Genomic DNA, 21802 nt, shown 5'->3' with positions numbered 1-21802 from the left:
TGGGTCTTCCCTCTCTCTGGAGCTGACCTAAAGTCTCCAGGGCAGCACAGAGCTGCTGAGATAGAAGCCTGAGCGCCTAAGTACTGGGCAAGAGAAAGGAGCTGCTGGTGGTGCCTCTCCAGTGCTGCACAGACAGGCAGGATGGCAGGGCAGGGGCTTCGGTGCACATGGGACACTGCTGTCCCTCCCACCCTGCCTTCTTTCTCTTTGCTGACACTAGAGCTGTTCTAATGCACTATTTCAGTTTTATATTTCAGGAAGCCGAGAACCTGAAGAGTCTCCTCCTACAGAGGTACACCAAGGCATATAAACAGCACCCGGCTGGCAGTGAAGGTCACAGGGACAGTGTTGGGAGCTATTAAGACAACTCTTGATCTCTGAATTGGGCCTCTCCCCCCAAGAAGAAATGGGGGTCAAAAGCGGGCCACCGACACACCGATTCTGAGAACAACCACAGAATGTTCCAGCCCTAAGTCATCTCCGATGTCCTGACCACACCCTGATACCACCAAGTTCCTGCTTCCCCATGTAGCTGCCAAAAGAAAGAATTTCTATTGCCCCCACCTCCCACTGATAAGTACTTCTTCTTTTGCTTGTATTGCCCCACCCCTCCCGCTGATAAGTATGTGTACTTCCCCTTTTGCTTGTGCATTTAAGCCTTGGGCCTTTCTCAATACATTGGGGTCTTGATGCAATTTAGAATGTTTTCGTGTTGTTATTCGCACAAGACCCTCGTCTCTCTCTACCCCCCCCCATTTGGTTCTTAGGAGAAGGTCCCCTCGAGACCCTCGAATAACTGGACCTGCTGGACGGGTCAAGACAGCAGGATTGCATGTCGGGCTACTTTGCCTATGCCTGGAGTCTGTGTGATTTTAATGAGCTGGTTCATTCTGTGTGGGCACAAAGACCAGCAACTCAAAACAGTCAACCACTAGTAGTATTTGGAGGATTCTCACAGATTCAACCTATGTATCTAGGAGGGTGACTTTAGGACAGATACCAGTGACCCTTCTGCCTTAGTCACAGCAAGAAACCTTCCCACAGTAAATTCTCACCAGGACATAAAGTGTTTCTCAGGCAGGATGAAGAAGTTCAGGTCATGAGTGGTTATTCCTACAGTTGTGCGTAGTTACTGATCTAAGACAGTGTAAAGTAAACCAGTAAGGGGGAGGTGGCTGTGGTCCGCGGCTCCAGGGGTATCCGGCAGAGCATGGATTTTAAGCTGGGAAGTCAGACCAGATGCTTTAGGCATCGCCATGCTGACAAAGCCTTTTCTTCTGAATTGAGAAGTAGTAGCCTAAAGCCCTTTTCTCTTTCAGGAGAAGAAAAAAGGAAGAGGAAGTACAGCACATGCTGCCTTCTGGCAAGAAATGGAAGAAAAAAGCTTCTACAGAAACCATCTAAAGAATTAACCAGTGGAGGCTCTGATTCAAATAAACCAGTCGCTGCTGATGCAAAATGTCCTTCTGAAGGGTTTAACCCCCCCTTCCCCCACTGGCCCCCACCCCCAACCTCCCTGATCCCCCCACTCCCCAACCTCCCCAGCACCCCACCCCCACCCCCACCCCACCCCCTGCAATACTGCATCATGGTCATCCACAAAGCCATAGGCGAGGCAGTGCTGGTGGACAGGGGTCTGGTGTCTGGAGCACTGAGCACCACAGAGAAAGCTGTGTCCCCTTGTCCACATCCTCAGTCTCGTCTGCTTCCATGGTGCCACTTACTCTGCTGTGGTACAGAACCTCATGTGATGAGTGCTGTCCTTTTGTGTCCTGCCACCCTGACTGTCTTGTAAAAATGACCTTTGACTTAGGTTAAACCAGGTTCATTTTCTCAAAACTTGTTGGAAGTTAGAACCTCATCTTTTGAGGGTTCTGTAGAGATCTTTAGAATCACAAGGAAGTATCTACTCAAATCATCTCCCATCATAAGGAAGGTGTTGTGCTGTTATTCTCTGGAAACCAGACTCTCAGATAATCTTACAACATAATGGAGAGATGTGAGGCCAAGAGAGTGAGATCATGGTTTCAATAATGTTGAAGATCCTCCCTTGAAATTCTCAAGTAGAGTCAAGGAGATGATGACTCCATAGATCAAGTACCAGCTAGCCCTGAGAGTGTTAGGACAGCTTGCATCTGTAATCCAGGAAGCGCGTGAAAACTGGGTGTGGTTGTACAGGCCTCTGTCCCTAATGCTCTTAATGTGAGCTGGAATGTGGAGACGATCCCTGACCGCTCTTGGTGCTGCTAGAGCTGGAATGTGGAGACGATCCCTGACAGTTCATGGTGCTGCTAACTTAGGCAGACACAGCAGCACAAAGATCACAAGAGAAGGGTAGACGCTGTAGGTTATCCTCTAATATTGATTGGAGAAAAGAGAAAGAAAGAAAAAAATCCCCAAATATTTCAGTATAAAGAAAGTTCTCTTTTTTATATACTTTTTATTAGGTATTTTCCTCATTTACATTTCCAATGCTATCCCAAAAGTCCCCCATACCCTCCCCCACACTCCCCTACCGACCCCCTCCCACTTTTTGGCCCTGGCGTTCCCCTGTACTGGGGCATATAAACTTTGCAAGTCCAATGGGCCTCTCTTTCCAGTGATGGCCAACTAGGCCATCTTTTGATACATATGCAGCTAGAGTCAAGAGCTCCGGGGTACTGGTTAGTTCATAATGTTGTTCTACCTATAGGGTTGCAGATCCCTTTAGCTCCTTGGGTACTTTCTCTAGCTCCTCCATTGGGGGCCCTGTGATCCATCCAATAGCTGACTGTAAGCATCCACTTCTGTGTTTGCTAGGCCCCGGCATAGTCTCACAAGGGACAGTTCTATCTGGGTCCTTTCAGCAAAATCTTGCTAGTTTATGCAATGGTGTCAGTGTTTGGAAGCTGATTATGGGATGGAACCCTGGATATGGCAGGCTCTAGATGCTCCATCCTTTTGACACAGCTCCAAGCTTTGTCTCTGCAACTCCTTCCATGGGTGTTTTGTTCCCAATTCTAAGAAGGGGCAAAGTGTTCACACTTTGGTCTTCGTTCTTCTTGTGTTTCATGCGTTTAGCAAATTGTATCTTATATCTTAGGTATCCTAAGTTTCTGGGCTAATATCCACTTACCAGTGAATACATATTGTGTGAGTGCCTTTGTGATTGGGTTACCTCACTCAGGATGATGCCCTCCAGGTCCATCCATTTGCCTAGGAATTTCATAAATTCATTCTTTTTAATAGCTGAGTAGTACTCCATTGTGTAAATGTACCACATTTTCTGTATCCATTCCTCTGTTGAGGGGCATCTGGGTTCTTTCCAGCTTCTGGCTATTATAAATAAGGCTGCTATGAACATAGTGGAGCATGTGTCCTTCTTACTATAAAGAAAGTTCTTAACTATCTCAGCCAGTTCTTTCCGTTGTTACATCTGCCTTTGCAGCCTGACTGGTCCCAGTGTGAGATCCTGCTGCCTCAGCTCCCAAGTGCTGAGATTCCAACACTTGTATCACCAAGGCTGACTTTGCTTTTTTTTTTCTTTGTAACTTTTTATTGGTCTTTTGTAGCATTTCTTTGCTTTCCAAATTATTGGCTGATCCTTGTCTTACCTTTCTTGACTCAATATCTTTTCTCTCTTTTTTTGAAATGTAAAGAAAAAATTTATTGAAGATCTGAAAATAACTCCTACAAGATTGACTTTTCCATAAGACTGTAGCTAGATGATACATTGTGTACCAGACACAAATACAAAAACCCCAATAACCATTCTTTAACAATTGATCAGAGATAAGATGCCTAAGGAACAACAGGGATGACTTGCAAAGGATGGGTCCTTTAAGCACCATTTAGAGAAAGAAGAACCCACATAGATGAGTGTTCAGTTATATACACTGAAGTGAACCTTTGGCACAGGAATCAGAGCATTTTGTCATAGAGAATTAACACATATTATAAAAATGCATAGTGTCAACGGAACAGAACCACCAGCATTCAAAAGCAACTTTGTCAACTAGGCAAACACTCTACAGCATGTCTCTCTGTTGTCCATCACTGACACACTGGTGGAAACTTTGAAATGAAAAAAAAAAGAAAGAAAGGAAAAAGGGAGCAAACATTAAACATAAAGTTAAACAGAAAACAAACATCAACTCTGTTGTACACTAACGGTCTTCAGAGTCCATCATTTGTACCAGAGAAGGACTAAGAACCAAACAGTTTACAGAGATCCAAGCCCGAGTGAGAGAGAGCACAGCCCTCACACGGCTTTCCGATGGTACTCGGGAGGAACCACTTCATAATCACTGGCGCTGAACAAAGTTGCAGAATTCTGCACCAGGTACTTGTAGAAGTCGTGTAGACAGTTCAGTAGTAAAGCAGGGCTTTCCTCATCTAGAGATGCACAGGCCAACATTGCTCCAATTCGCACAAATAATCTCAGTGAATGTGGCGCTCCATACACCTGGGACACGGGTGCATCCGGGTGATCGGCGAGAATGTCAGCATACTGTGGTCTCTCAGTTTTGTAGAGTAACTGAGTACCCAACATTACATTGAAGTAGTCCTTTATCCCTGCCACCACCTCATTAACGGCATACTCCTTATTATCTGGATTTCCTCGAGACTTCTTATAATTTCCTCAAAACTCCAAAATGGAATCAACATTCCTCTCGACTTAAAATATTAAAAAGGCTGCTTTTGTTTGGGGGTCAGCTCCCAGTCATCCACGGGCCAGGGTTTCAGGAATCTTCACTTTAACTTCAACTCTGCTCATGAATGTTTCTTCATTTTCTTTTTTTTTTTAATTTTTAATATTTTTATTACATATTTTCCTCAGTTACATTTCCAATGCTATCCCAAAAGTCCCCCATAGCGCCCCCCACTTCCCTACCCACCCATTCCCATTCTTTTGGCCCTGGCATTCCCCTATATTGGGGCATATAAAGTTTGCAAGTCCAATGGGCCTCTCTTTCCAATGATGGCCGACTAGGCCATCTTCCAATACATATGCAGCTAGAGACAAGAGCTGCGGGGTTCTGGTTAGTACATCATGTTGTTCCGACAATAGGGTTGCAGATCCCTTTAGCTCCTTGGGTACTTTCTCTAGCTTCTGCATAGGGAGCCCTGTGATACATCCAATAGCTGACTGTGAACATCCACTCCTGTGTTTGCTAGGCCCCGGCATTGTCTCACAAGAGACAGCTATATTTGGGTCCTTTCAGCAAAATCTTGCTACTGTATGCAATGGTGTCAGCGTTTAGAAGCTGCTTATGGGAAGGATCCCTGGATACGGCAGTCTCTAAATAGTCCATCCTTTCATCACAGCTACGAACTTTGTCTCTGTAACTCCTTCCCTGGGTGTTTTGTTCCCATTCTAAGAAGGTGCACAGTGTCCACACTTTGGTCTTCATTCTTCTTGAGTTTCATGCGTTTAGCAAATTGTATCTTATATCTTGGGTATCCTAAGTTTTGGGCTAATATCCACTTATCAGTGAATACATATTGTGTGAGTTCTTTTGTGATTGTGTTACTTCACTCAAGATGATGCCCTCCAGGTCCATCCATTTGGCTAGGAATTTCATAAATTCATTCTTTTTAATAGCTGAGTAGTACTCCATTGTGTAAATGTACCATAATTTCTGTATCCATTCCTCTGTTGAGGGACATCTGGGTTCTTTCCAGCTTCTGGTTATTATAAATAGGGCTGCTATGAACATAGTGGAGCATGTGTCCTTTTTACCGGTTGGGACATCTTCTGGATATAAGCCCAGGAGAGGTATTGCTGGATCCTCCGGTAGTACTATGTCCAATTTTCTGAGGAACCGCCAGACTGATTTCCAGAGTGGTTGTACAAGCTTGCAATCCCACCAACAATGGAGGAGTGTTCCTCTTTCTCCATATCCTCGCCAGCATCTGCTGTCACCTGAATTTTTGATCTTAGCCATTCTGACTGGTGTGAGGTGGAATCTCAGGGTTGTTTTGATTTGCATTTCCCTGATGATTAAGGATGTTGAACATTTTTTCAGGTGCTTCTCTGCCATTCGGTATTCCTCAGGTGAGAATTCTTTGTTCAGTTCTGAGCCCCATTTTTTAATGGGGTTATTTGACTTTCTGGAGTCCACCTTCTTGAGTTCTTTATATATATTGGATATTAGCCCCTTATCTGATTTAGGATAGGTGAAGATCCTTTCCCAATCTGTTGGTGTTTTTTTTTGTCTTATTGATGGTGTCTTTAGCCTTGCAGAAGCTTTGCAGTTTCATGAGGTCCCACTTGTCAATTCTCGATCTTACAGCACAAGCCATTACTGTTCTATTCAGGAATTTTTCCCCTGTGCCCATATCTTCAAGGCTTTTCCCCACTTTCTCCTCTATAAGTTTCAGTGTCTCTGGTTTTATGTGAAGTTCCTTGATCCACTTAGACTTGACCTTAGTACAAGGAGATAGGAATGGATCGATTCACATTCTTCTACATGTTAACAACCAGTTGTGCCAGCACCATTTGTTGAAAATGCTGTCTTTCTTCCACTGGATGTTTTTAGCTCCCTTGTCGAAGATCAAGTGACCGTAGGTGTGTGGGTTCATTTCTGGGTCTTCAATTCTATTCCATTGGTCTACTTGTCTGTCACTATACCAGTACCACGCAGTTTTTATCACAATTGCTCTGTAGTAAAGCTTTAGGTCCGGCATGGTGATTCCACCAGAGGTTCTTTTATCCTTGAGAAGAGTTTTTGCTATCCTAGGTTTTTTGTTATTCCAGATGAATTTGCAGATTGCACTTTCTAATTCATTGAAGAATTGATTTGGGATTTTGATGGGGATTGCATTGAATCTATAGATTGCTTTTGGCAAGATAGCCATTTTTACAATGTTGATCCTGCCAATCCATGAGCATGGGAGATCTTTCCATCTTCTGAGATCTTCTATAATTTCTTTCTTCAGAGACTTGAAGTTTTTATTATACAGATCTTTCACTTCCTTAGTTAGAGTCACGCCAAGATATTTTATATTATTTGTGACTATTGAGAAGGGTGTTGTTTCCCTAATTTCTTTCTCAGCCTGTTTATTCTTTGTGTAGAGAAAGGCCATTGATTTGTTTGAGTTAATTTTATATCCAGCTACTTCACCGAAGCTGTTTATCAGGCTTAGGAGTTCTCTGGTGGAATTTTTAGGGTCACTTATATATACTATCATATCATCTGCAAAAAGTGATATTTTGACTTCATCTTTTCCAGTTTGTATCCCTTTGATCTCCTTTTGTTGTCGAATTGCTCTGGCTAGGACTTCAAGTACAATGTTGAATAGGTATGGAGAAAGTGGACAGCCTTGTCTAGTCCCTGATCTTAGAGGGATTGCTTCAAGCTTCTCACCATTTACTTTGATGTTGGCTACTGGTTTGCTGTAGATTGCTTTTATCATGTTTAGGTATGGGCCTTAAATTCCTGATCTTTCCAAGACTTTTATCATGAATGGGTGTTGGATCTTGTCAAATGCTTTTTCCGCATCTAACGAGATGACCATGTGGTTTTTGTCTTTGAGTTTGTTTATATAGTGGATTACGTTGATGGATTTCCGTATATTGAACCATCCCTGCATCCCTGGGATGAAACCTACTTGGTCAGGATGGATGATTGTTTTGATGTGTTCTTGGATTCGGTTAGCAAGAACTTTATTGAGGATTTTTGCATCAATATTCATAAGGGATATTGGTCTGAAGTTTTCTATCTTTGTTGGGTCTTTTTGTGGTTTAGGTATCAGAGTAATTGTGGCTTCATAGAATGAGTTGGGTAGAGTACCTTCTGTTTCTATTTTGTGGAATAGTTTGCGAAGAACTGGGATTAGATCTTCTTTGAAGGTCTGATAGAACTCTGCACTAAACCCGTCTGGTCCTGGGCTTTTTTTAGTTGGGAGACTATCAATGACTGCTTCTATTTCTTTGGGGAATATAGGGCTGTTTAGATCATTAACCTGATCTTGATTCAACTTTGGTACCTGGTATCTGTCTAGGAACTTCTCCATTTCATCCAGGTTCTCCAGTTTTGTTGAGTATAGCCTTTGGTAGAAGGATCTGATGGTGTTTTGGATGTCTTCAGGATCTGTTGTTATGTCTCCTTTTTCATTTCTGATTTTGTTAATTAGGATGCTTTCCCTGTGCCCTCTAGTGAGTCTGGCTAAGGGTTTATCTATCTTGTTGATTTTCTCAAAGAACCAGCTCCTTGATTGGTTGATTCTTTGAATAGTTCTTCTTGTTTCCACTTGGTTGATTTCGCCCCTGAGTTTGATTATTTCCTGCCGTCTACTCCTCTTGGGTGAATTTGCTTCCTTTTGTTCTAGTGCTTTTAGGTATGTTGTCAAGCTGCTAATGTGTGCTCTCTCTAGTTTCCTTTTGGAGGCACTCAGAGCTATGAGTTTTCCTCTTAGAGATGCTTTCATTGCGTCCCATAAGTTTGGGTATGTTGTGGCTTCATTTTCATTGAACTCTAAAAAGTCCTTAATTTCTTTCTTCATTCCTTCCTTGACCAAGGTATCATTGAGAAGAGTGTTGTTCAGTTTCCACGTGAAGGTTGGCTTTCTATTATTTATTTTGTTATTGAAGATCAGCCTTAGTCCATGGTGATCTGATAGGATGCATGGGACAATTTCAATATTTTTGTATCTGTTGAGGCCTGTTTTGTGACCAATCATGTGGTCAATTTTGGAGAAGGTACCATGAGGTGCTGAAAAGAAGGTATATCCTTTTGTTTTAGGATAGAATGTTCTGTAGATATCTGCCAGATCCATTTGATTCATAATTTCTGTTAGTTTCCCTGTGTCCCTGTTTAGTTTCTGTTTCCATGATCTGTCCATTGGTGAAAGTGGTGTGTTGAAGTCTCCCACTATTATTGTATGAGGTGCAATGTGTGCTTTGAGATTTACTAAAGTTTCTTTAATGAATGTGGATGCCTTTGTATTTGGAGCATAGATATTCAGGATTGATAGTTCCTCTTGGAGGATTTTACCTTTGATGAGTATGAAGTGTCCCTCCCTGTCTTTTTTAATGACTTTGGGTTGGAAGTCAGTCTTATCAGATATTAGAATGGCTACTCCAGCTTGTTTCTTCATACCATTTGCTTGGAAAATTGTTTTCCAGCCTTTCATTCTGAGGTAGTGTCTATCTTTTTCTCTGAGATGAGTTTCCTGTAAGCAGCAAAATGTTGGGTCTTGTTTGTGTAGCCAGTTTGTTAGTCTATGTCTTTTTATCGGGGAGTTGAGTCCATTGATATTAAGAGATATTAAGGAAAAGTAATTGTTGTTTCCTGTTATTTTTGTTGTTAAAGTTGGCATTTTGTTCTTGTGGCTGTCTTCTTTTAGGTTTGTTGAGGGATTACCTTCTTGTTGTTTCTAGGGCATGGTTCCTGTCCTTGTATTGGTTTTTTTCTGTTATTATCCTTTGAAGGGCTGGATTCGTGGAGAGATAATGTGTGAATTTGGTTTTGTCGTGGAATACTTTGGTTTCTCCATCTATGTTAATTGAGAGTTTGGCTGGGTATAGTAGCCTGGGCTGGAGTTTGTGTTCTTGTAGTGTCTGTATAACATCCGTCCAGGATCTTCTGCCTTTCATAGTCTCTGGTGAGAAATCTGGTGTAATTCTGATAGGCTTGCCTTCATATGTTACTTGGCCTTTTTCTCTTACTGCTTTTAGTATTCTGTCTTTATTTAGAGCATTTGTTGTTCTGATTATTATGTGTCGGGAGGTATTTCTTTTCTGGTCCAGCCTATTTGGAGTTCTGTAGGCTTCTTGTATGTTCATGGGCATCTCTTTCTTTAGATTTGGGAAGTTTTCTTCTATAATTTTGTTGAAGATGTTTGCTGGTCCTTTGAGTTGAAAATCTTCATTCTCATCCACTCCTATTATTGGTAGGTTTGGTCTTCTCATTGTGTCCTGGATTTCCTGGATGTTTTGAGTTAGGATCTTTTTGCATTTTACATTTTCCTTGATTGTTGTGCCGATGTTCTCTATGGAATCTTCTGCACCTGAGATTCTCTCTTCCATCTCTTGTATTCTGTTGCTGATGCTCGTATCTATGGTTCCAGATTTCTTTCCTAGGGTTTCTATCTCCAGTGTTGCCTCATTTTGGGTTTTCTTTATTGTGTCTACTTCCCTTTTTAGGTCTAGTATGGTTTTGTTCAATTCCATCATCTGTTTGGATGTGTTTTCCTGTTTTTCTGTAAGGACTTCTACCCGTTTGATTATGTTATCCTGTTTTTCTTTAAGGATTTGTAACTCTTTAGCAGTGTTCTCCTGCAATTCTTTAAGGGATTTTTGTGCTTCCTCTTTAATGTCTTCTACCTGTTTACCAGTGTTCCTTTGTATTTCTTTAAGTGTGTTATTAAAGTCCTTCTTGAAGTCCTCTACCATCATCATGAGATATGCTTTTAGATCCGTGTCTAGCTTTTCCGGTGTGTTGGGGTGCCCTGGACTGGGCGAAGTGGGAGTGCTGGGTTCTGATGATGGTGAGTGGTCTTGGTTTCTGTTAGTAAGATTATTACGTTTACCTTTCGCCATCTGGTAATCTCTGGGGTTAGTTGTTGTCGTTGTCACTGTTTAAAGATTGGAGCAGAAGCTGTGTTCCACTCACCAGCAGTCTCAAAATCCTGTGGCGGTGGTCGTGGGTAGCTGCGGGTGTCAGCCGACCCTGCGCTCTAGCTACCGTTGTGCTGGTCCGGCTGGATGAGGCCTGTGGCCCTACTCAGGCCGGTTTCTGCTTCCCTAACTAATGCAGTCTCAGGTCCCGCGCGCAATTGGATTGGAGCAGAAGCTGTGTTCCACTCACCAGAAGTCTTAAGATCCTGTGGCGGGGGTCGTGGGTACCTGGCGGGTGTCAGCCGACCCTGCGCTCTAGCTACCCCGGAGCTTTTCTGACTGGAGAGGCTTGTGGCCCTACTGAGGCCGGATTTCTGCCTCTCCAACCAAAGCAGTCTCAGGTCCCGCGTGATTGGACTGGAACAGAAGCTGTGTTCCACTCACCAGCAGTCTCAAAATCCTGTGGCGGGGGTCCTGGGTAGCTGGCGGGTGTCAGCCGACCCTGCGCTCTAGCTACCCTGGTGCTGGTCCGGCCGGAAGTGGCCTGTGGTCCTACTCAGGCCGGTTTTCTGCTTCTCTAACTAATGCAGTCTCAGGTCTCGCGAGCAATTGGATTGGAGCAGAAGCTGTGTTCCACTCACCAGAAGTCTTAAGATCCTGTGGCGGGTGTTGTGGGTAGCTGGCGAGTGTCAGCCGACCCTGTGCCCTAGCTACCCTGGCGCTTTTCTGACTGGAGAGGCTTGTGGCCCTACTGAGGCTGGATTTCTGCCTCCCCAACCAAAACAGTCTCAGGTCCCGCGCAATTGGATTGGAGCAGAAGCTGTGTTCCACTCACCAGAAGTCTTAAGATCCTGTGGCGTGTGTTGTGGGTAGCTGGCGAGTGTCAGCCGACCATTTCTTCATTTTCAATGGTGAGATCTACCCAGGCTCCCTTCCTCCTAGGAGGCTGAGGTATCTCACTGGCACTGCCACCAACTCCGTTTCCAGGTGTTTTCTGCTTGTTCTTTTTTGTTTTCACTTCAACATTTTTCTGTTGCAGACTGGATGTCTTCTTCCATGGAGCAGCCCCTCTCTTCTTGCCCTCTGCATATTGACGTTCTCGCTGTTTCGGCAAATTGGTGTCCGTGAATTTGAGTACTCTGCTTTCTGGCACCCATTCATCCCAATTTCTTTTTTCTTTTTTTTTTTAATGTTTATTTTAACTTTTATTTTATTTTTTTTATATTTCTTTTATTACGTATTTTCCTCAATTACATTTCCAATGCTATCCCAAAAGTCCTCCATACCCTCCCCCCATTCCCCTACCCACCCATTCCCACTTTTTGGCCCTGGCGTTCCCCTGTACTGGGGCATATAATGTTTGCATGTCCAATGGGCCTCTCTTTCCAGTGATGGCCTACTAGGCCATCTTTTGATACATATGCAGCTATAGTCAAGAGAGTAGGGACACTTCATACTCATCCCAATTTCTATCCCAACCACTGTAATGGATAAAGCGCTTTACTTGTTTGTCCTTTACACACTTTGCTTTGTAAAGAAGGGGCCCATGAAAGGACAGCACTTGCTCTTCCTCCTGGAATTTAGGCTTTAGGTCCTGCTTGGGTGCCATTTAAAAGTGATTCGCCATCTTCTCCTTCTCCCACCACTCCAAACAACCTCAGTATCTTTTCTTGAAGGAGGAAGAGCTTCAAATCAAACTGCAGTGCTCTGTCTCAGTTAGACTCGGGTGGAACACTCAGTCTTCCCCAGCCATGAGCCTGTGTAGCTAGCAATCCACATACTTGGAAAATACAATGAAGGTCCGGGAGAAAGGTGCTCAGTTCCATTTCAGAAGGAAAAGACAAACAAGAAAGGGGTGGGTGGTCCCAGCTCAGAATGCTGTCACTATGGCTTTGCTATGCTCCGTTCACTCGCTGCCCTCAACAGGACCCTGCCAGAAGCTGGGTCCATATCTCCCACTTCCTTCCTCTGAGTGAGGCCTCTGTTGCTCCGCACCATTGCTTCCTTGCTTTCCTTAGAGTTAGTCTTCCAAATGTGAGTCTCCACATGCTGCACTTCAACTCTATTTGGGTCTACCCTTCTTGAAATGTAACTGTAAGATACATCAATTTTTTTCAGTTTTGAATGAGAGATTTTTGTCAAACACATAGGAAGCAAAAGTAAAAGAATGAATATAGCTGAACAGATGGCTCCGTGGTTAAGGGCACTGGTTGCTCTTCCAGAGATGTTGAGTTCAATTCCCAGAAACCACACGGTGGCTCACAACCATCTATAATGGGATCCGAGGCCCTCTTCTGGTTTGTCTGGAGACAGCTATAGTGTACTCATATACATAAAATAAATAAATACTTTTTAAAAAAGAACAAATAAGTCAAGCCGAGATGATTGTTCTCTGGATAAGACTCTGGATTCCTGACCCAACACAAGCAGTGTTGCACCAGGAGACAAACAAGGTAACCTTGCCAGTAATCATTTGCCTTCTAGCTGTTTCCAGGGCACAATGTTTTTAATAGCCTAGGTTGTTTGTTGTTCTCTTTTCTTTCTGTGACAGGGCCAGTGAGCTAGTCTGCTCCAGAACAAGGAACACTTGGAGAATGTACGAAATAAAACCTACTTGTTTGTTCTCAGATGGCCTTCTTGTCCAGTGTGGAATTATACAACCATTTCACATCTCAAAAGATGCTGCCCAAATCAGTCACAATGGTCTGCTCTTCCAGATATAGACAGCGAGCATGTGGGATGAACTTCTGAAAGGTACAAAAGCAAAATGCTGTATGGCACAGACCTGTTTAAGCACTAAATAAAATCTACAAGGTGCCTTAACTGGTTGCTCTAAAGGCTTTTGTTAAAACTACATATTCTAATTAAAACCTGCTGCTCCTAAAAGATATGATGTACGCTGCTGGTTTTCTAAGAAAAGTTCCTATGTAATCTCATCTATTCGATGGAAAGACTGAACTTCAAGAGCTAGAGGTTAAAGAATTTGCACACCAGACACAGTACCTGAGCATCACTTTTTTTTTCATTCTCAACGTCTTGTTTATTGTGAATTCCTAAGCAGAACTAATGTGAGGGAAGCAATACACCAGACTGCTTACTTCATTTTTAAAGGGGAAAAAAATTCCACCCTGGATATTGTTCCACAAGGCCTAGTGGACTGTCTTTAACATGCCCCTTTGCCCCAGCTCTGTTCCTCGGATTGGAAAATCTGAACAGACCTAATTCACTGATTGACTCTTTCTTCTTCCTATTCATTTCTGTTGTTGAATGCCTCTGCAGAAGTTTATGTGTTTAGATAAGAGTCTTCAACTCAAAGATTCCTCTTTGGTCACTACTTATGATTCCTAGAGGAATCCTTTAAGAGTGATGAACTAGAGAGGAGAGAGGAGAGCTCCTATCCTAACAAAGCTTTCTCAAAGGTGCCTATACCTTATTGGATCACTGTGCAAGAAAGACATTGAGAGAGACAGAGACAGAGAGACAGAGACAGAGAGACAGAGGGAGACACAGAGGATAAAGGAAGGAAGAAGAAGAGGTGTGGTAAAAAGGAGAGGACAGGTCAGGACAGGACAAGAGTGAGAAGACAGAGAAGAGGGAACGAGAGGAGACAGACGGGATGAAAGAGAGGGAAAGTAGGGAGAAAAGAGGAGGGAAGATGGAGAAGGGAGGGAGACTGGGGGCATCTCTGCCAACTGTGTGTCTGCTTTTTCTTGTTTCAGAATTGTAGTTTTTACCTGACACTATTTGGATTGAAAGAAATATCATTCTGCCCACTGAGAGAGTTTGAGTCCCATAGCCAGGGCACACCTCTCTTCTGCACATGTATCTCTGTACAAGAAATGAAGGCCAGGTTCCCAGCCAGGACACAGAGTTGATGAGGTCTAAGATCACACTGAAAGTTCAGCCACAACACTCACCTTCCAGAAATCCACAATGACCATGTACCTAGGAAGCAGTGGGCTGTGGGAGTGGGTTTTCTCTGACCTGCAACCTGGTCACTTACTGTCCATGAGGATGCTAACCCTTCCTGCACAATTATCCTGGTATCCAGGGATACTAATACTGTGTCCTTTACAGGGATGTTGAGAGGATGAAGCAAGCACAACTGGGGTGTAGCTCAGTGGCAGAGTGTGTGCTCAGCATGCTTGGAGCCCTGGATGCCACACCTAGTAACATGGGGGAAAGTAACAAAGTATGGAATCCATTATCTCACTCAATGTTGATTAAATGTTACTCTGTTCTTCTTGATGTTACTAAATATCAGTCAGTAGTCTGAATACAAAAAAAAAAAAAGAAGAAAAGAAAAGAAAAGAAAAGAAAAGAAAAGAAAAGAAAAGAAAAGAAAAGAAAAGAAAAGAAAAGAAAAGAAACCGCCATTTAGGATAGTTTTCAGCTAAATGTGGGGAAGAACTTTCAAACAGATCTGTCCAAAAGCACCTAGCTCTGTTTTGGGATATAATGATGTTAAAATAGAGTTGCACAATTTAAAAGAAAAAAATGCCTGGAACACCAAGGCCCATGTCCCCACTGTAAAGATCCTTTCCAAATCACCTGGCCATGGAGAAACACATCTGTAATGCTAAGATTTGGACAGCTGCAGCAGGAGGATAACCAGTTTGAGGCAAGCTGATCCTATATAGCTAGACTGTGTCAGATTGCTAAATCCTTACAGCTTTCCACGTCAAATGTGGTCATCCCCTTAAGGACTATAAGGTCACTTTCACCAGATGACTCCAACACTGCAGTGAAGTTACTGGTCCCTTTTCACAGGACCAGTTACTGTACCACAAGTGACTCTGGAAAGAATGTGCAAAGATAATGGGGAGACACTGAACTGGGTGGGAGTGGTGGGTCTCCTACCCATTGTCATGCCTGCCAATGACATACTGATCTCACCCCTAGGCTGAGAGCTATTGGCCTTCAGTGAGTGTCTTACACCAGAGGCTTACGCTGGGAGGTGGCTCAGTTGGGTGAGTTCTTCTCTTTGAAGCACTAGGTCCTGAGTTCAATTCCCAGCACTACCAAACTCTGTTGTAGCCGTGTCTGCCTATAACTCAGTCCAGGGGAGGTGGAGGCAGAATAAGGAGTTCAGAAACTTTCTGGGCTACCTAGGTAATATGAGCCAGCCTGAGTTACACAAGGCATTATATTCTACCATAGTAAAAAAGAGATATAAATTGTCACAATAAAAGAGTTTTCCACTCCTTAACCCCATTTTCTTGTCTCCAATTGCAGGTCTGAAGTCATGTCACCATTCAGATCAGCAAGATGACTCTCACAGACTTGGGGTAAAGATAAGTCATGCCCAAGCAACCTAAATCAGTGAGTGTGTGTGTGTGTGTGTGTGTGTGTGTGAGAGAGAGAGAGAGAGAGAGAGAGAGAGAGAGAGAGAGAGAGAGAGAGAATATGCTAGAGGCTCTGTAAAGTTCTCTTCTTCTACCATGTGGGAGCTCATGAATTCTGCTTGGCTGGCTTGGTGGCAAAGGCCTTGGCCCAAGTTGCCTGCCCAGTTTTCTGTGTCTGAACAACCCACTGAATTAAATCAGGGTTTTTTGCTTGTTCATGCTTGTGGGGTTCTATTAGATCCTAGGCAACCTCCCATTCTCTACACTCCTGAAGAATAACAATCCCTCCCTCCAAAACAGCTAACTACAGATACAGCTCCTCAGCTAGGTGTGGGCAGGAGCCCCTACCCCATGCATGCTGGAATGCCGAAGGGCTCCACCTTGTGGAGCTTTAGTGGAAGTAACCGCAGTGGCTGGGCTTCATGAGTGCAATGGCCTCCACCTGTCCAGAAGAGGGGTTGTCACAGCCCTCCTCCCCAGCCTCCATCTCTTACATTGTTTCTGCATCATTTCCCATCATATCCTAAGAGGGAAACCTCCTCACAGTATCTAATGTAAATAGTGTGTGTGTATGTTGACAAGTTGTAGTAGAACTAATTAAAACTTATTCCTGACTAACTTACCAATAAAGAGGACTCAGACTGTGGTTATTTTCTCTGGCTTTGACAATTACTGGGGGTAACTCCTAATTTACTCTTCTAACTGCCAGCCTGGCTGCCTCCCCTGCAGTGTATCCCAGATACTTGCTGTTTCTCCTGGCCACAGGCTTGTGGTCCAGCTCTCCTCATGGCGGCTTCCTCCTCTCCCCTTGTTCTTACTCGTCTCATCTCTCCTCACTCCCCTCTTTTCTCCACCCCCAACCACATAACTTATAACCCGACTACCTCTAATTCCTCCAGTAACTGGCTGTAGCCAATTTTATTTAACCAGTAGTTTTAAATCAAGGAACAAAGTTTGCCCAAGAAAAGCCTGTGAATTTGAGAATTTACTCATAGTTCTAAGCCTTTGGGTACAGAATTTAGAATCACAATACAATACATATCAAGAGACCAAATCTCATCAACAAGTTATGAGTCTTTGCATTAACCATTGTCCACTGCAATGATGCTTCTCTGACCAATGTGGAAAATTGGTGGTGACCATGCAGTCTCTGGGAATGGCACGAGAGTGTGATGCAGATGGCCCCCTCAATTAGCAAGGAGTCTTAGAGCTTCCGGGTGCTGGACAAGGCCCGGCCTGTATTGTCCTGCAGAACTCCCCATGTGTGCTTGCTGATCTGTGTGCTCATATGTGTTGCCATAATAGGACTATTGGGGTTTCCTTGCGGTGTGGCAACATAATACTTTATGGATTTTAAGGAACTGGAAGTGAAAATACAAGATAAAGAAAGTAATAAAAATCAGCCTGACCGTGGGACTTCTGAGGAGCCAAGATGCATGAATAATAAAACATAGATGGTTCATATTTCAATTTCTCCTAGGTAAGTTGCCAAGCACAGGGAAACTGTGACTCATAGTTAGTCTGGTTATGGCCAGTTCCCTCAAGGTAATTTTGACCCCCTCTACAGTTGCAGTGTCACCTACCCTCCCTGGGTCCTTCCTGATAATAGTCTAGAGAGAGTTAATGATCTAAAAAAACTTCATACAGCCAGCTAGTTTTCAGAATTAATGGTAGCATCTTATACCAAAGGTTCTGATTTCATCTGCTATACCAAGTACCAAACCTATAACAGCAGAGGTCAGAAGCTGGTCAGGAGAGGGTAAGAATTATGTTGTGTCAACCATAATATCTAAGTTCCCAAGACATGTACCATATCGATTTATAGGAAGGGCTTGGTATGTCCTTTTAGTTGCTGAATCTGTGGAAAAGATAGATTGGCTTAATCCTCTGTTGCCTTATACAGGTGCCTATATAGATGGACAAAGGATTGTGTGGAAGGGTGAAAAAGAAGAATAAAGATCTCCCCTGTTTAGAAAGGCTAGTCAGAGCATGACCCTATTGTATAAGGGTCATACACAGCTAAATGATTACTGTAGAAAAAAAAATAGACTACAGGTATTGCCTAAGAGACAGAATAGAATAAATTCATGAGAACTAAAAACTGTTTGTCTAGATCCAACCAGGCCCTGGTACTCATCTTGTGATCACATGAGCTTGCCAGCCAGTGCGTGGATTAAAAAAAAAAAAAGGTTTTCTGACCTTTTCATATGCTAAAAGCTATTTCTTACTTAAAGTTAATAAATAGTAAGATATGAAAACTGACAGAACCTCTGAGGGAGGCGCAAAGTAAGGTTTCAGAATCAAGGTAATCCTATCAGAAAGTTCCTTAGATGCTGTGGTCACACTCTAGCGCCTGTGAGCACAGCACAATGCCTCTCTTTTTCTGTGTATAAATAAAGTTTGTCCCTAAGGACAGCAGCAGAGCTTGACTCAGAATTTCTGTGTAAGTCTCATTTCTTCTGCCACTGACTCCACATCTCTTCCTCAGCTTTCTGGACTCAGCTGGAGGTGGACTACGGCAGAAAGCAGCACTAGTCTGTGCATCTAAACATTAATATTTAGGAGGCAGTCTTGACAACATATCATTTAGAAAAATAACAGTAACATGTTCCTCCTTGGATTGCTGTTGCTTTGGACTGGATTTATAATACCAGGCATGAGTTCCATCTACTGAAGTGACCAAAATCTCAACCAGAGAGTAGTCGGTTAGTTCCTTAACAATCATGCCACAATTGCATCTGAGGACATGTCTTGGCCAGCAGGTCATTATTGCTTTATCCAGAATTCATTGTTCATGAGAACACTGATAAATGTTTTCTCCCAGCACTTACATACCACCACCCTGAAGAGAAAAAAAAAAAGCTAGGCATCAAGGAAAATTTTGCTAGTCAGTCCCAGCTTGATTTCTCTGTGGGCCAAGACTGAGCTTTGGTGTCTTCAGCAGTAGGGTCTTACCATCTACTTCTGGTTCGTTACCAAGAGAAGCCTTGGGCCTCCCTGAGTAAAAGCTCATGGGGTGGGGGGTATCCCACACCTACACACTCAAAGGAGAATTCTCTCTAGCCCAGCTGTCAGCATATGAGGAGATGTTGCTTCAGAGCTCTAGAATGTGCACCCAGTACTGGGGTCCCACCCTGACATTCAGGTACTGAGGTGGCAGAGCTAGACAGACCAGAGGCTGATGACCTCTGTACATTAACTCTCTCTTACAGTTCAGCTTCTGGCAGTTAACTCTCTTGAAGTTTTAAGCTTGAAGCGTTGAAGACTGAAGACTTCTGGCAATTGACTCCTGTTGATAGCAGCAGGGGATTAAGGGGGAAAAAAACTTAGTTACTTTTGCTCTTTATTCTTTGAATCAAGGGGCCTCTAGCTGGCCAGGCAAGAGACTCAGACAGAGTTCATTAACTCTTCATGAACCAGAAAGAAAGAAAGAAAGAAAGAAAGAAAGAAAGAAAGAAAGAAAGAAAGAAAGGAAGGAAGGAAGAAAGGAAGGAAGGAAGGAAGAAAGGAAGAAAGAAAGAGAGAGAAAGGAAGAAAGGGGGAAGAGAAAGAGAGAGAGAGAGAGAGAGAGAAAATTAAAGTTAAAGTTAGGCACACAGAGATACGCACACTGGATGAAGCAGAAAAGGGCTACATCACAATTTTATTGTTGTTCTTAGTTTTTATACCTTCTCAAAAAATCAGATAGAACCATTACAGCAGGATAACTGATTACGTGGTTTTTCTATGCACTTTTACATTCCATAAGTGCATGGTAAGTTTAAGGCAATAGTTCCAGTCATAGGTCAGTAAGAATTGACACATGTCTTTTTACAGCAGTTTTACAGTTCACATGTCTTTCCATTAAGACTAGTACCTGGCTAAACATTCATTATCTAGTTCCTAGCAGCATAAGTTCATTATAAGTTTAAAGCAATAGTTTTTATGTCAGAAGAGTAATTTTGTCAAGAGACAAATCATCACCTTGTGCCGTATTACTTTGAAGTCTTGTATAGATCAACTAGTGAATCTTTTATTTTCTATCTTTGCACCTACAATAAATTGCCTATTCCATGTTTATGACCTTTAGTTACCAGATAGAGACCTCATTCCTAACCTAGAAGGAACATTTTCCTTGATTGTAAATTTGTTCCATGCCTGTTTTCTTTTCCTAATGCAATTATCCCATGACACATAAAGGTTTACAGAGCTCTGTTTGCAGTCTTTACTCTACAGGGGGCACGAAATTACTTGTATCAGTTCAAGAGTTCTATGAAGTCATCAATTTGTCTAAATAGTATTATTATATGAACTTATACCTTCATATTAATTCTGCAGGAAATCTACCTGACAGAGTAGGTAAAGACCTAGGAAGTTATTAGGCCATGTAATGGTGGCAGGAAAGGCATATCAGCAGGAAAAGCAATCCTGGAATAAAGTCTCTGGGGTCCTTGCCTCTCAGAGCACACCCATTGCCGCCATGCAAAATGTTGGGCAATCCCCAGGAAATTCACTTGCTTACCATAGCCTTTTCTAGATGGCTTCTGTCAACACAGTTTAGTCCAGGCTTCTCTGGCCCTTGACCTATGCTGTGATTCCCAGCCCTGCCTGAGTGTGGCCAAACCTCACACAGGGCACAGCACTGGCATTTTCTTGTGACTCATGGCTCTAAAAGCCTATGTGGAGAACAAGAAAAGTTTGACCTGAGGGTCCTTGTGAGGAAATAATCTCTGGCTGTTCCCTGAGGAGAAAACCAGGCCCAGAGCCTGCATGCCTGTTCCCTTCTCTGTTTCTGTGGAGATGCACTTTTGTCCCACTGTGAAGATGCTGGCATAGCCAAGACAGTCACCCCAGCTTGCATCTGGTGAAGGTTCAGGGAGGGCAGCCCAGGAGAGGAGAAGGTGACTCTTTACTCTGTGCCTTCTAACTCCCTGAGTGAACAAGCAGCTTCCTTCATTTTAATCTCATTTTGTATTTCTTTTTCCTATGGTGTGGGTTGAGCTGCCTGGGACTCTAGTCTACTGGCTCCTGAGGCAAGAGGATGAGTTGATCCCAGAAGTTTAGACCTAGCCTAGGCAGGGCAGGATGGAGTCTCAAATACAAATGATAACAAATTGTTCAAATAGTTTAGAAAATTAATGAAAGCAATAAGTTATGAAGAGAAAGATGTTGCAGCAAGTAGCAAGTATGCATCCTGAACAAGGAGAACCTCGTGACAGAGAGCGCAGAGGCTCTTTTCTGGCAACTTTGTCTGCAGCCTGGGAGTTCACAGTATGATATAGGACAAAAATTCTCAGGCAATAATAGAACCAGGGTTGCTACTGTCATTTAATTTGCACAGCAGAACACAGGCAGCATATTGAAGTGTGGTCGCCATCAACAGTGAGGTGAGATGCTTACTGTCCTTTCTTCAAGAAGTGTTTTATTGTACTTATCCTGATCCACAAGTCCTAAGGACTAACAATATGGACATTTGTGTGGCATAACACCAAGGAAATGGATCCCCATTAAGGCCTCAAAACAGTTCTTCCCTAGTGCAGTTTGGTCACTCAGCACACACATCTGAGGGTCACCATGAAGTTCCTGAAGCTTAATCACCTACAAAAACACTGAAGGATGGAAAGATGGGGACTTTTCCCTCATAAATCACTAATGCAGTCAGCAGTTCCAGGCAAGACCCTTCTTCTACAGCAGCCCTTAACAGTGTCCTCACAGAACAGGCATCAGCCCCTTGTGTAAGCTGACCCTGGCATGCTGGGCTCTACAGAGTCTTGTTGCAGGATGTTCGATCACACTGTGAACCCTGAAATTGTGTTATTTACTGTAACTAACACACACACACACACACACACACACATTTTGTTATAGTGGTAGGGCTTAACTAATAGCACACACTGTTAATTTAAGAGCTTTTCCCTTGAATACTGTAAACAGA

General features: G+C 43.1%; 1 pseudogene; it reads right to left on the bottom strand.

Moving 5' to 3' along the window:
• Positions 1-4240: 4240 nt before the first annotated feature.
• On the bottom strand, positions 4241-12152 carry LOC110296900 (mortality factor 4-like protein 1; annotated as a pseudogene).
• Positions 12153-21802: the final 9650 nt, after the last annotated feature.

This window comes from Mus caroli, unplaced genomic scaffold, assembly GCF_978045245.1.
Source record: "Mus caroli unplaced genomic scaffold, Mus_caroli_1 scaffold_7, whole genome shotgun sequence".
Lineage (NCBI taxonomy): Eukaryota > Metazoa > Chordata > Mammalia > Rodentia > Muridae > Mus > Mus caroli.
Note: the sequence above shows the minus strand (reverse complement) of the source record. Positions and strands in the feature narration are given on the sequence as shown.